Here is a 14,273-nt window from a genome sequence, read left to right on the forward strand (position 1 = left end):
CTGAAAATAGTTTGGTTTGCTCTTTAGCAGAAAGATAAAAGTATGTGAAGCCAGATTTATACCTACTGCCTGTGAGGAGACAGCACCTTTTCCCTAAAAGGCATACCTTCCAGAGAGGAAGGGAGTGGTGGCTAAGACAGCTGGACGTTTAAACCGGAAGTCAGAGACAGGAACGGAGGGTGCACTCCCTTACCCTGCAAGGAAATGTGTCTCCTCCTGGGTGCACCAAGAGGAAAGAAAGCGTAAGTCCACATAAGAACTCGTATAGGAGAGCTCACGGCAGCATTCTGCGTGACAGCTAGAGCGTGGAAGTGACCCGGTTATCTGTCAGCAGGTGCAGGGGCGAGCACGGCATGCCGTGTCCACACAGTGGAGTATTATTCGGCCATAAACGTGAATGAAGCACCACCATGTGCTGCGCCGTGCTGCACCTGGAACGCGGGATGCTGAGAGAGAAAAGCCGGACAAGTCACGGAAAGTGATCAGATTTCAGTGCGGGCAGGCCAGGCGGGCCGTCTGGTGTGCTTATGTTCTCGCCACCTGGCAGCGCCTCTGTAGCAGGAGGCGGACCGCAGCCTCCAGCAAGATTTTCGGGTTCAGCCTTCAATGGAGGTGGTTTGGAAGTAGTGATACCCACCATGCACCCTCCCTAGTTTCCAGGCCAAATAGACACTGTTTTTTTAGGGCAGTTTTAGGTTCACAGCAAAACTGAGAGGAAGGTACAGAGATTGCCCATGTGCCCGGCAGCCTCCCCCACTGTGCACATCCCCAGCAGGGCAGCGCACCTGTCACGGTCTGTGATCCCGTGCGGACACATCATCGTCACCCACGGTTGATAGTTTACACTGGGGTTCACTCTTGGTGGTGCACATGCTGTGGGTGTAGACAAATGTGTCAAGATCATTTTAGTGTCATACAGAGTAGTTTCATTGCCCTAAAAATCCCCTGTGTTCCGCCTGTTCATTCTTCCTTCCCTCCTAACCTCTGGCAGCCCCTGTTCTCTTTACTGTCTCCGTAGTTTGACCTTTTCCAGAATGTCAGAGTTGGAATCCTGCAGTATGCAGCCTTTTCACACCGGCTTCCCTCACGTAGGAAGGTGCATTTTAGGGTCCTCCGCGTCCTTTCTGGCTGGATGGCTCCTTTCTTTTCAGCGCTGATTACTTCTCCGTCATTTGGACGTCCCACAGTTTGTTTGTCCGTCCACCTGCTGAAGGCCGTCTCAGTTGCTTCTGGGTTTCAGCAACTACGGATAAAGCTGCTCTTAACATTGTGCATAGTGGGGTCTTAACCCAGTCTGTCCGCAAATTTAAAAACACTACCGTGGTGTTTTTTATTTTGTTTCTCTTCTCCAAATGAAAATCACATTCCGGTTTTGACAGGACAACTTTGAGCTCACATTGGTAGCAGGGGCACCTCAGTATTCAGCCAAGGCTAATTCTGCAAGACAGGATCGGGCCCAGCGGTGACTTGCATCCCAGGCCCAGGATCCAGTGCAGGAGGGAAGTGGGGGCCCAGGATCTGCAGGTCCTTAACGCTGCTTGGCTTTGCTGATTCCCGAGAGCAGGTGGGGAGCTGTGAGGAGAGGGGGGACAGGCTCCAAGCACTCGAGTGCGGGATGCGCAGGAAGTGGCGGTGGAGAGCGTAGGCTGTTCCGTGAAAAGTGTGGAAGGTGATGGGAGGGAGTGAGGGGAGGCTGGGCGCCCAGGGTGACCTCCCTAGACTTGAAACTGAGTGCGGTGTGCTCCTTTTTCATCTCGTGTGGGGATGCTGTTAGGAACCGAATTAACATTGGGTAATCATTTTAGCAATATGGCAGATTGCATCAGTCCAAACCCCGAACCCCATCAGGTGCCTGTGTCCGTGGAGCAGCGGGCTTCTCATGAGAGCGGGGCGTGCCCGGGGACGGGGCTGCAGGACGAGTGTCGGCGCTTCCTGCCTTGGGGACTGGCACGCGGGCGCTGTGCTCATTTGGTTGTCTCACCTGCGGGCTGGGGTAGGGCGCAGGTGCTGCGACCCACATTTGTAGACGAGCGACCCAGATGGAGAACTTAGAGACCGGTCTGGGATTGTAAAGGTGAGTTGTTGCTCAACACGGAAGGATGGTAAATGACGTGAGGAAGCTCTTTAAAATACATCTTCTCGCGCGTGCTGACGCGCTGCTGGTGTGCCCTTGTCCGCGGGCCTCTCGTAGTGTGCCTGTGCCAGAGACGCCTGGAGCCCGAACCATTGCCCGGCCTCCGCACTGCTGGGTGCTGAGCACTGAAGGGGACTGTACAGTGCGGAAAAAACAAAACAAAAGGCAAAATACATATTCTGCCCCCCCTCCCCAGCACCGGAAAGGAAACCTCCAGGGCAAACATGCGTTTGGCCTGGTCAGGGGAAGACTGGCCACTCTGCAGGTCTGAGGCAGGGGGGACAACTGTGTGTCAAGGAGCAGCACAGGAACAAAACATGTTCAGGAACTGTGGGTGAGGTAGGACCATATGTTGTGCATGAGGCAGAAAGTGATAAGCACAGAGGCCGGGGAGAGAAGCAGGGGCAGAACTTGCAGAGCTGACTTCTGGAACCACCCCTGCAGACTAAGGAGACATGCTGTCTAGGCAAAGGATGAGGCAGCAGAGACATTCTGGAAGATACTGGTGTGACGTAGAGTTAGCGTAGCCAGCAGTCAGTCAGCGTGGGGGGGGGGGAAGAAGGCGGCAGCGGGCCCAGGTGTCTGGCTTGCACGGCCGGGTGGATGCAGTCCTGTACTCTGCCGGGGTGGAGAGTCGGGTGGGAACGGGAGCACAGAGATGCTGACGAACTTGGTTTGGGGAAGATGGTTTGAGCCTCCTGGAAGACATGGAGATGTGTCATGGGCAGGTGGACAGTTGCCCAGAGTGGTGGGGGGTGGCGGTGGCAGCAGCCTTGGACACCGGTCAGGCAGGCACGGTGTGTAGGATGGGCAGGGGCCCTAGGATGGAGTCGTGGGAGCACCAGCAGGTATGGGATGAGCAGAGAGCATGGGAACAGGATGAGGCAGGAGAGAGAGGGAGGGAGGAGGTCAGGGGCTCCCGGATCAGGCAGGTGGAGGGGGCCAGGACCGGCAAAGATGAGGGCATCGCTGGAGTCTCAGCCAGAGCTCTTGCAGTGAAGTGATGAGGGCGGAAGTCAAGATGCAGGGACTGGTAAGAGAGCAAGAGGAAGAATTGGTGACTTCACGGGAAAGCTGCGTCCACGTGGGCTGTGAGCATCGTGCTCGTGTCCTGTAGTTTTGGCCTGTTAGGAAGAAGAACAAGGAAGGGAGGATTGCTATTTTATTTTTACATACAAAGAAAATGCACACTTAAAATTGAATTAAAGAGGAGTATGTATTGAAAGTCTCATCTCCAGCCCCCTTTCCCAGCCACAGTGGGTAATCTTCATCAGGTGGGTGTCCGTCTATATTTTGTCTTATATAGAGAATCCTAGGATGTGTTTGCTTTTACCCAAATTGAGATCACCTTGAAATACTGTCTGCACCATGTTTTTTTGGACTCAGATTATACAATCTTGATTATTTCATCACTAAATACTCAGTATGAGCATACATTTTGTCAGTATCTGTTGCTTAAAGAAACTGACAAGGAAAAATAAATTATATATATTGGAATTTTTTAACTGCTTATGAATTTTATTTTAATGCTTGTAAATACTAGTCAGTGTTTGAAAACCCAGTGCCACTGCATTCATAGTGGTTCCAAGTAAGTCTGATGAGCCCATGGGCCCCATTCTACAAAGGCGTAAAGTTTGCTCTTTTCTCTCTCAGTGTCCCCCGCCCATCTTCTCCCATCAGTGTGTTACTGTATAGATCACTATACATAAACTTCGCATAGCATAGATAGCTGTACGTAACCTTTCTTAAAAAAATTTTTTTATTTATTTTAGAGAGAGAGAGTGAGCGAAAGAGGGAGAGGAGCGGACTCTCTGCTGAGCACGGAGTCTAACGTGGGGCTCGATCTTCTGACCCTGAGATCAAGACCTGAGCAGAAATCAAGAGTCGGACGTTCAACCGACTGAGCCACTCAGGCGCCCCTACATGTGACCTTTCTGAGCGTACTTTTATTTATTTATTAAAGATTTATTTATTTATTTGACAGAGATAGAGACAGCCAGTGAGAGGGAACACAAGCAGGGGGAGTGGGAGAGGAAGAAGCAGGCTCCCAGCGGAGGAGCCTGATGCACGGGGCTCGATCCCAGGGATCCAGGATCACGCCCTGAGCCGAAGGCAGACGCTTAACAACTGCGCCACCCAGGCGCCCCTGAGCATACTTTTAATCAAGGCACTGGGGCTTCAGAACTTAGGATTTGCTCCTTCATTTATATTAGTATATAAACTTGCAGTTTTCAAAATCTGGCATGCTTTTAAGCCTCAGGCTGAGGCAGATAGCTTCTACTGACAGAAAATAATCCAAGCCTGTTCAGCAAGTCAGTTTTTCGGGTGTTCCTTTCTGTTTGCTAAAAATTCGAGCCTGTTTCTGTCTGTTGCACTCTGTGTCCCTACATGGAGAGAACATGTATTATCTGCCTTCTCTGCAGCTTTATTCTTGTTTCAGCAGATGTGCAGAATAGTGAAGAGTCATTAAGAAATAAAATGGAGGAAGTGATGGAGATTATCGAAACCAAAGGCTATGGAAATGTAACTCGGGGTGACCGGGGAACAGGGCAGGAGAAGGGGGGGGGTCAGGACCTTGGGAGGCAGGGCAAGGCACTGCCGCTGCTTTCCACACAGAGTCCTCCTGCTGGAACCACTGTGACGACCGTGTTCGTCACTTTGGGAGCTAAGCGTCGCATGTGAGCCATGGGACTTAATTTAAAATTGGCCTGAGTGTGGATTTTGATCAGTCGTGTCTGGTTTGTATGATCTGAACCTGTTACCCAGATCTGAGCCAGAAATGATCAGTATCAACATTTTCAAGCACTGTGTGAAACCAAGTTCTTAAACTGATTTTCGTGGTTTGTTGCGTTCTTGTTCTCAGTCCTAGGAAGGTCAGACAGAAACGTGGGTCTGCTTTGCTCAGACTTAGGTCTCATTAAAATGAGCATATTCTAGGCATTGTCGTCTCTATTCAGGTTCAAAAAACACTTCAGACTTTGATTACAGTAAACAGAATGTCACTAGTAGTATGTTTGGCTTACGTGTTTCTTAAATAAGCATGTTTTCTAAAGAGGAGAACATGTGCTCCCGCCAGGCCCATCGGTGCTGTGCGGTCGGTCGCTCGCAGCTCCTATCGGGCTTGGTTCTGCTGCATTCGGCTTGCTCTGCAGCAGGAGTCCGCACAGTGCACATGTGAACGTGCTTGTGGAATCTTAAACTGTGGAATTTCCTGTCGAATGTTTATCTGAACTCCTAAGTTTAAATTTGGTTTATACTTTTTCACTTGAATTTTTTTGTCCAAAGAGAAAGGTTTTTCTTTGAGTGAGCATAATTGTCAAATTTTAGAAACTCTTTTTCTCCCATAGCCAAAGCAGTGTATCATAGAATGGTTCAGGCTCTTGAATTTATTTTGTGAAATACTTATATTTACCCAAAATGATGGCAAGTAAATGTATTCTCTTCATAGGTGAACAAAGACAGTTGGGATTCATGAAAAACATAAGGGACTTTGGACTCAGACTTGCCTTTGATGATGGAGGAGTTACAGGAAAAGTGAGCTGGTGGGGGTGTGGAGTGAGGGGCTTGTAGCGGAGTGCAGGAGGGGTGAGGCAGTGATCCATCCTTTGCTAGGAGCCCATTGCCAGGATCCAGGAGGCTCCGAGGTGACGAGCTGGGGGACACAGGAGTGACCAGCTCCTGCTAACTTTGGGTGCAGTTGTGATGGGTCCTTCCGAGCTGGCGGGGTGGGGGGGGTGCACAGGACTCGCGCGGGAGGCTCAGCTCATGTGGCTAGAGCGTACTGGGATTTTGGAGCAGCACCTAAGTCCTCCGAGGGTTTGGTGTCCACTCGTTACGTTCTGACTGGGGGTCTCATTCGAAGCCGGTGAGGTTTGTTCATAGTAGATAGTAAGACTCTTAAAAATAAAGCACTGGTATTTGATCCTCCTGGGCCTACAGTCCGGGACGCTGCCAGGGTGTCTGTGTCCCGGCCCTCTGCCCTTCTCAGGGCTCCCCTTTCTCCCTCCCCCGCCTGAAATCCCACCACAGCCTGGCTAGCCCCTCGCTGCTTTTACTTCATTGTCTCAGCGGGCAGGATGCTGTGCCCATCGGTGCCTTCTCTGCGCATGTTCATGGCCAGTGGCCCTGGGCCCCTCTCCCCGCAGGCAGCTCTCACTCCTCCTCAGTGTTCCTTGCCCGCCCTGTGTGCATTTCACTTCCAGTGAGGCTGGGAGAAATCGGAGGAAGACTCACATAATTTCCCACCACACATCTCCCAGTTGGTCTGGGTCTGTGCCCCTGCACTGGGCAGCCTTTCCTCTCCCCATGGAGGAGCCGTGCGCTCCCAGGACAGGCCGCCTGCTGTGCCACCCCAGTGCTCTGCTCTCAGCTGCTCAGAGTGGCCGCTCGGTCAGTCCCCCCTCTCCCCTGTGTTCTCACCACAGAGGGCCTCTCTCAACCCCGGATCTTCCTCTTTCTGTCCTCTTTCTCTCCCCCGCCCTTACCCACAGCTTTGCTGCTGCTCCTTCCATGCTCTGCTGACCCTCGTGCTGTCAGGCCTCCAGCCCCTCTGCTGCTCTGGAAGTGCCGTGCCCCGGCCCCCGCTGCCCTCTGCCTCAGTGGGCCCGCCTCTCAGTGATGAGTCAGCAGACTCATCTGCCAGCATCAGCTGACCCGGGTGACTGTCCTCCTGGAAGCATTTGACTCCTGAGATGGTCCCCTTCCTGGTTTCCTCCTGCTTGCTGACCGCTCCCACTCTGTCCCTTGCTTCCCTACTGTTTGGGGTCAGATAGGCACCCGCTTGAATCTCACCTCTTCTTATCTGCACTCAGTGCCTTGTGATTTGCCTTCAGTGAGGTTGCTTTCCCACCTGTACCAACGTTCCCAAGAACTCCGGGCCGGGAGCTGCACTCTCCACTTGATTCTGCCACTGTCTTGTAATATCCCAAACGGAGCGTGCCCCAGACTGGACTGTGCGACCTCCCTTCCAGACATGCCCTGCCCACAGACCCTTCCTTCTCAGGGGATGCTGACTGTCCTTGGCTTGCTCCGGACAGAACTCTTAGAGTCCTCCTGGGCCTTGCTCCCTCTCGGATCCCTCCGCAGGCTCCACTGTGCAACCTGTCCAGACCCGCTCACCTCCCTGCATTATGGCAGTACCCGATGGGTCTCCCTACCCCCCCCCAAATACAGGGGATCCTTTAAAACTGATGAAGGGCACGGCAAGTGGCGTGGCGTCTTGATTAGTGTCCTGTTTTGAGAACTCTCTCTTGGCCTGCAGCTCTCTACCATGGGTCTTGATCCAGATCCTCATTTCTCCTGGGGCCATGGCGGCTCTCCAGCTGTGGGCTCCGAGCTGGCTTCTCACTGTTCACCTCTTCCTCCAGCCCCACTCTAGCACTGCTCCCGGGGCTTTGTGTTGACTCCATAAACCCTTCTGAGCACACCCTTTGTGTCAAGCACCGCCTGGGCTCCCTGTTCAGGGCCCTCAAAGTCTGTAGGTGGACGACCCCCAGAGCCTTAGGGATAAAATCCAGACTCCCCACTGTAGTGCGCAGGGGCCTTCTGTCTGGTCTCTGTCCACGCCCAGCCTCCCTTACCCATTCCCGCGCACTGCCCAGGCTGCAGCCCACTGACGCCCTTCTCCGCTACCAGATACCTTTGTGCTTTTGTGAAGAGGCTGTCACCTACCAGGTAGCTGTTCCTGTTCTGAATTCAACTGCGACGCCTCTCCTTTGGCAGACCTTTGGAGCCCGTGTCCGCCTCCCGTCATAGATGACCTCCACGCTGCTCCCATGGTAGTCTGGGCGTTTCTCACTTGGAGCACTGACCACACTGGGGTCCCTGCTAGCTTATCTGTCTGTCCTGCGGCAGCACTCTGAAGAGGGGCCGGGCTCGCCTGTCCGATGTTCGCTGGAGTGGGTGTGCAGCCATCCCTGGAATGAACTGTGGCTTCTGGTCAGGATGGCAGTGTAAACTCACTGTTGGACACAGCTCATCTCCAAACAGCAGTGCAAAGGTAAAATTTAAATAGAGAAACAAGTAAACCGACATATATAGTGAGGCCCCCACAAGAGAAAAATACCCTTCAGTACGGAAACAGAATAGAAACCCAGCGTGGTAAGCATGAGTTGGCTAGGTTCCCTGGCCTGCTGCGCTCCAAGCACCAAGCACGCAGGGACAGTAGGAAACTTGGCTCCTGCAGGTTGGGGTAACAGGAACTAATGTGTCCAGAGGAATTAGAACTAAAATCAGACTCCTGTTTGGAGCTGGGTTTAGTTGAGGCGTCCCACGTAAGGTCCCCAGTGCACTGTCCCCAGTACATTGGGGCTTTATAGGAAGTTGTGGGCCTCGGAGGGTAGGAAGCGATACCTGGGCTGGGCCACACTGTCCAGTGACTCTCTCACAGGATCCACGCCACCTGTAAGGAAGAGGCAGCAGGAGCCCTCAGTCACCATGGAAAGCTAGTTCTGGCCTGAGGCCTTGGAAAGCTTGGAGGGGCGGTCGCTGGACACTAGGCAGGGAGGGAAGGACACTAGGCAGGGAGGGAAGTGCCAGCAAGAGGACCTCCTCAGGCTGAGCTGGAAACCAGATCCTGCAGCTCCCAGAGTCTGCACCTTATGGAAGTATGCATTTACTCCGTCTGCAGTCTGGCAAAACTGTCAAAATAAGTCTGTTTAAATGCTTAAACAGATAAATGAACGTCCCTGAAGAGAAACAGGAAATGATAAAGCAGAAACAGAAGTGAAACAAGGGAAGGAGGGCACGACAGAAAACAATCTAAAATCTAGTATGTGAAGAAGGTATTGGCTAGCACGATAAACTTTGGACCGGACATAATCAGTGAATTAGTGAATTGACCCAGACTGCTGCGCCAGGGGACAAGGTGACCAAATAAAATCCAAGGCTCTGGCCCGGCAAGCCTGCAGCCAGCCCCCCTTGGATTTGCCCGCCATGTGAGTGATCGCAGCTCTCACTGAGGCTGGTTTGGGTCAGGTTCTCTTTCACCTACAACACAAACAGTATTTTCTGATACAAGATCTCGATGATTAGATGCAAATCTCTCAACATTAGGTCAGCTAGTTATTTACTGGAGGAGGTGAAAATCAAAGCATTTGGCCGAATTAACTTTGGCACATAGGAAAGGAATCTCTGTAGCTCAGGAAAGAGCGGGACCTGATGGGAGACCAGGGCTTCCCCTGCCCCTCCCCCCTTCCCTGCCTTGGTCCCTCCTCCCAGCGCTGCCCGCTGGGTCTCTGAGACAGTCAGGTTTGAGGACACGTTCGGGTTATTCTCATTTAATGTTTTACTGTCATTTCTTTGTGTTTGTGGCTCTGCCTTGAAATACTGAAGTAAAGAGTTGTCTGTGTTCTGTAGCAGGAACAGCCTTGTCTGCAAAGAGTGCTGTGTGTGTGTGTGTGTGTGTCAGGGAATCGTGGCGAAGTATATATAAAGTAAATTTAACATTGCAGCCAGTTTATTGAATAGCTGGATGATTTCATTGAAGGCCCTCGCCCCTAGGCAAGTCCCCCTCGGTGACCACTCTTAGCTGCGAGACACCCCCCCACCCCCCCCACCCCCGCTCATTGCCGGCCAGTTGCTCTGTTGTTTTCAACAATGCTCTGGGGTATAAATGTCTCTACTAACTAAACCAGTCAAATTCTGGCTCCTTCCTAGGAATTGTTCCTGAATTTTTGTGGATTTTTTTGCATAGATGTTTCTTCATTTGTTGTATGTCATTGGATGGTTTTGGAGGCTTTGAATAGTTGTTTTTATGTGTGATTCGGGGAGCAGATGTGTAGGGCTTTTCATGCTGTGAAGCTAGCAGCTGATCACCCACAGTTGGGGGTTTTTGAAGAAGAAACTCTGATTTAGAAGGTGGATTAGATAAAATCACCATTAGCTTATTATACCCATGAAGATGCTCACAGGCCCTGTAAATTACCTGCCTCCCCACCCCCTTCAATTTGTCCCCCTGAAATAACTGCTTTCAAGAGAAAATACCCAATTTTACTCTTTTCTGTTGTTGATTATAACAGTACTGCCGGGTTCTTTTCATTCCCCATGGATGAGTACAGTTGACCCGTGAACAGCTGGGGGTTAGGGGTGCTGACCTGCCCGCAGTCACAAATCTAACTTTGGGCTCCCCCAAACGGAACTACTGATACTGTTCCGTTGACCAGAAGCCTTACTGGCAACACGAACACTCAGTTAATACTTTCATTCTATGTTGTATGTATCATATACTGTATTCTTAGAGCAAAGTACGCTGGAGAAAAAATTTTAAGGCAATTACAAGGAAAATACATGGACAGCACTGAGCTGCATGGATAGCTAAGTGTGTCGTCTGTGTGCAAGATGACTTAGTGCCTGCAGCAGCACTGCAGATGTCCCAGTATTACTAACGCCAGACATCGGAGATGAGAAGGTGGTGTGAGAGGTTCCCGTTTCTTTACAGGTCTAACGACTCTTGTGTCACTATGTGTGACTGCTCTGGGGTGGCCTCGCATGATCAGCAGGTTTCTTCGTCACAGCCTTGCCTGTCCACTAATGAATGAGTTGTTATAAAACTTTTACAGCCTGTAGTATTACAGACATACTCATAATGGAGGATTGGAAACGTTGTTCTATTCTTTTAAAAAAAACAATTGCGGTAATAGGCTGATACACATTTTCTGCAATGAGAGAGGCATTCTGTGAGGTAATGCTCTGAAAGGAAAGTTATAGAACATCTGGCACATGATGAGTTTTATGCTAACTCTCGCTCACCTTTTCCCCGTGTGAGGATGGGCTGTCCACTTGCATACAAGCCTCAAACACGCAGCTCTTCATGGTGGGGGCATAGGTGACGGCGGCACACGGGCGTCTCACGCAGCCTGGCTGCACATGCCCTCGATGTGCGTGCCCAGCAGGTGAGGTTCCATGCTCTGCGATGGTCTGTACCGTCTGTTAGGGGGAGGTGAGTCATCCTGAAGCCCTTATCCTCGTCGTCTTCCCGTGGAGTCGGCCGCGGAGGCAGAGGAGGGCAGCTCTTGCCGTCTCAGGCAAGGCAGGTGCACCTGGTGTCACCTTTGGAAGTACATTTCTGTCTGACATTGTGTCTCTTCCTTTCTCTACAAATGTCGTTGTAAACATTGCTAGTGCTTCCGCCGTGGGCTTTGGCTTCAGTGGACCCACGGAGGCCCACGTGGTACAAGAAGTCAAGAACAGTCTGGAACAAGCCAGGTCCTCTCCAGAGTACCTCATGTCACTGTTTTCTGGCACGGTGTCTTCTGAGTCTCCTTCCCCTCCCCCCCGGCGCTGGTTCGGAAGCTCTCATCTCTGTCACGTTATCTTCTCTTAACTCCTCTGGGGTGACATCTGTGAGCCCTTGAATTTCTCCGAGATCCACATCTCGGAACCCTTCATCCCCCAGCTTTTTTGCCGTATCTACAGTCTCTTTCATCATCTCCCTCATTGGCTGTGTCATAAATCCTGTAGGATCATGCCCAACATTTGGGCCATTTTCTCCAGCAGGAGTTGATTGTTTTGGGCTTGGTGGCTTTCACGACATTTCCTGTCACATCAGCGGCATCTTCAGTGGTGTAATCCTTCCAGACTTCAAGGTGTTCTCTCTGTTGTGGTTCACTTTCATAGTGTTGACCGTCCTTTGGTAAAGGATCATGTGTAATGAGTCTTGCAGGTCCTCACGGCCCCCGATCCACAGGCTGCGTTAGAGACATTGTGCTCCAGGGTCCGTGGGCCACCTGGACATGTTCGGTGTCGAGCTCACAGGGTTCTGGGTGGCCAGGACATTGTCCAATGTCAGAAGAGCATTAAAAGGCAGTCCCTTACTGTCAGGGTACTTCCAAAGTTGAGGGACAAAGCATCGCTGGAACTGATCCAGAGAAAGGGTTCTGGTTGTCCAGGCCTCCTTGTTGCACAGCCAAAGGACTGGCTGCTGGTGTCTGTGTCTTCCCATCAAGCCCAGGGGTCAGCTTCCTAGATCCGGCCGGCTGGATCACAAACCTGACTGCCTCCGCACGTGCACTGGCTAGTCAGCCCCTCGTGCCTTCCTCTTGAATACGTATCCTTCGTGGTACTTTCTCCCTGTGTGTGAAAAACCTGTGCAGGCAGATGTCCTGTCCTCAGTGATTTTCCCTCCCCTCTTCTCCGCCTCTCGTTTGAAGTATAGTTGGCACGCAGCGCTACCTTAGTTCCAGCTTCTCGGCGATTCTGTCAGTGCTGTCTGGGGGATCATCTGCTTCCTCTTGATCTTTATAAAATTACCAAACCATCTTTCGCTGGCGTTGAAATTCTCCAGCTTTAGACCCATCACCTTCCTTTGGCTTTAAGTTGTCACATAATGACCTCCCCCCTTTTTGAAGATTCATACTGGAGTCTGTACCTACACCTTTCTATAGCAGTCCCGCTTGCACAGAAAGGCTGCATCTTCAGTACGAGACGAAAAGGGATTTCACACAAAGTGGAAGGTTTTTGCATCTGCCAGGGTAGCTGCAGCGACAACTTCATGAATTACCTGGGTTCTTTTCTCTTGAGCGGTGGGCGGCCGCAGCTGCAGACCTCAGTCTGCCGTACGCGTCAAGCAGTCCACCTTACAAGTCTTGTAACGCCTTGACTTGTCTCTGCTTCTTGGGAGCGCTCGCAGCAGCACTGGTGAGTGGCACTTCGTATGGGTCCCAAGGTGTTATTCAAGGTTTATGGTGTTGCAGGAAACACACCCAAAAATAGGCAAGAACCACAAGAAATCACTTTCTACTGCACTATGCAGTTTATCGGAGAACGGAACGGCTTATGGGAGAGGATTAGCGTCACGGCATTGTTAGCGGATTCCTGCTGCGCTGTAGCTTGCCTCAGTAGTGACAGGAGGCGGCACGGAGCGACACGCTGGTGCAGCATGCCCCATGGTTACTTTCATGCAGTGAGGGCTTAATACCATCTCCACGTTTTTTTATGCTTCTCTTGGCTGCGAAAGGCACCGTGTATGGCACTGCGAGTGTGTGCATGCAGACGTTTGGGGACATTTTAACGTTTTATAGTAGATTTGCATATGTTTTATGGCAGCAAATGATAAAACAGGCTAGTCCCTATATGTATTTTATACACTTATGACATGTCTTTTTTTAGTTTTTTAGAGATTTTATTTATTTGAGATAGAGCACGAGCAAGAGAGAGAGCCAGGAGCAAAGGAGCAGAGGGAGAGGGAGAAGCAGACTCCCCGCTGAGCAGGGAGCCCGACATGGGGCACCATCCCAGGACTCCAGGACTGTGACCTGAACTGAAGGCAGATGCTTAACTGACTGAGCCACCCAGGTGCCCCTTTCTTAATTTTCTGACATTTCTAGGCTACTCAGTTCATCTGCCAGTTTTTTTCATATTGTTGCAGATCCAGAAAATTTTCCAGTGTATTTATTGAAAAAAATCCAGATAGAAGTGGACCTGCACAGTGGAAGCCTGTGTTGTTCACGGGTCAGCTCTGTTTCGGTTCTGTATCATGGCTCAACAGGCTTTTGTGGGCCAGCCTTGTGAAGTCAGATCGCAGGGGATGCTGTACGTTCCATGGTCAAGTTCCCTTTGAGTGGCAATGGGTTAATTTATGAATGAACCTTAAGTATGCCACTTGTTTGTAAGTTGATTTTCTAGAATTGCTCAAATTAACCACTTTCTGTATTTTGAATGTCAGATTGTTAAGTGAACCTTTATTTCCTCCTTTGTCCTTTGAAAAGAAAAATCTTACCAGAGGGTGTGTGTTCACTTCCTTGGACCCTGCCTGTGTGTCATGTCGCAGGGCGCGCTCAGGATTGCGGGAGACTGACCCCACAGCAGGGTGGGGGGACCCCAGCATCACCTCAGTGATACTTCCTCTAGAAAGTTCTCTGTTTGACTACAGAGATAAATCTTCAGCTGTCCCTTTCTTCAAGAGGCCTACCAACATTTGTGAAAAGTCCATTTTATATGGTCTATTCTGAGCCAGTTCGGGCTAACAGACCAGCTTTTGGGTGGTGTCAGGCTCTTCCCGGGGCTGCTCTAAGCCCTGCGGTCTTCACAGGCAGGAACTGACTTAGGACAGGAGGCTGGGGATGAACAGTGGCCTTCTTGGCCTGGCGTTCTCCCCTCAGCAGAGGTTCAGAGTTGCATATCTGCGAGTCACCTGAAAGTG

At 51.1% G+C, this 14,273-nt stretch overlaps 1 protein-coding gene across 3 annotated transcripts in view; it reads left to right on the forward strand.

Annotated features, from left to right (window-relative positions):
• Nucleotides 1–14,273, forward strand: part of PPFIA1 (PTPRF interacting protein alpha 1) — an 82,012-nt gene that overhangs the window by 18,940 nt on the left and 48,799 nt on the right. The window lies entirely within an intron of this gene.

Source organism: Ailuropoda melanoleuca, chromosome 16 (assembly GCF_002007445.2).
Source record: "Ailuropoda melanoleuca isolate Jingjing chromosome 16, ASM200744v2, whole genome shotgun sequence".
NCBI lineage: Eukaryota > Metazoa > Chordata > Mammalia > Carnivora > Ursidae > Ailuropoda > Ailuropoda melanoleuca.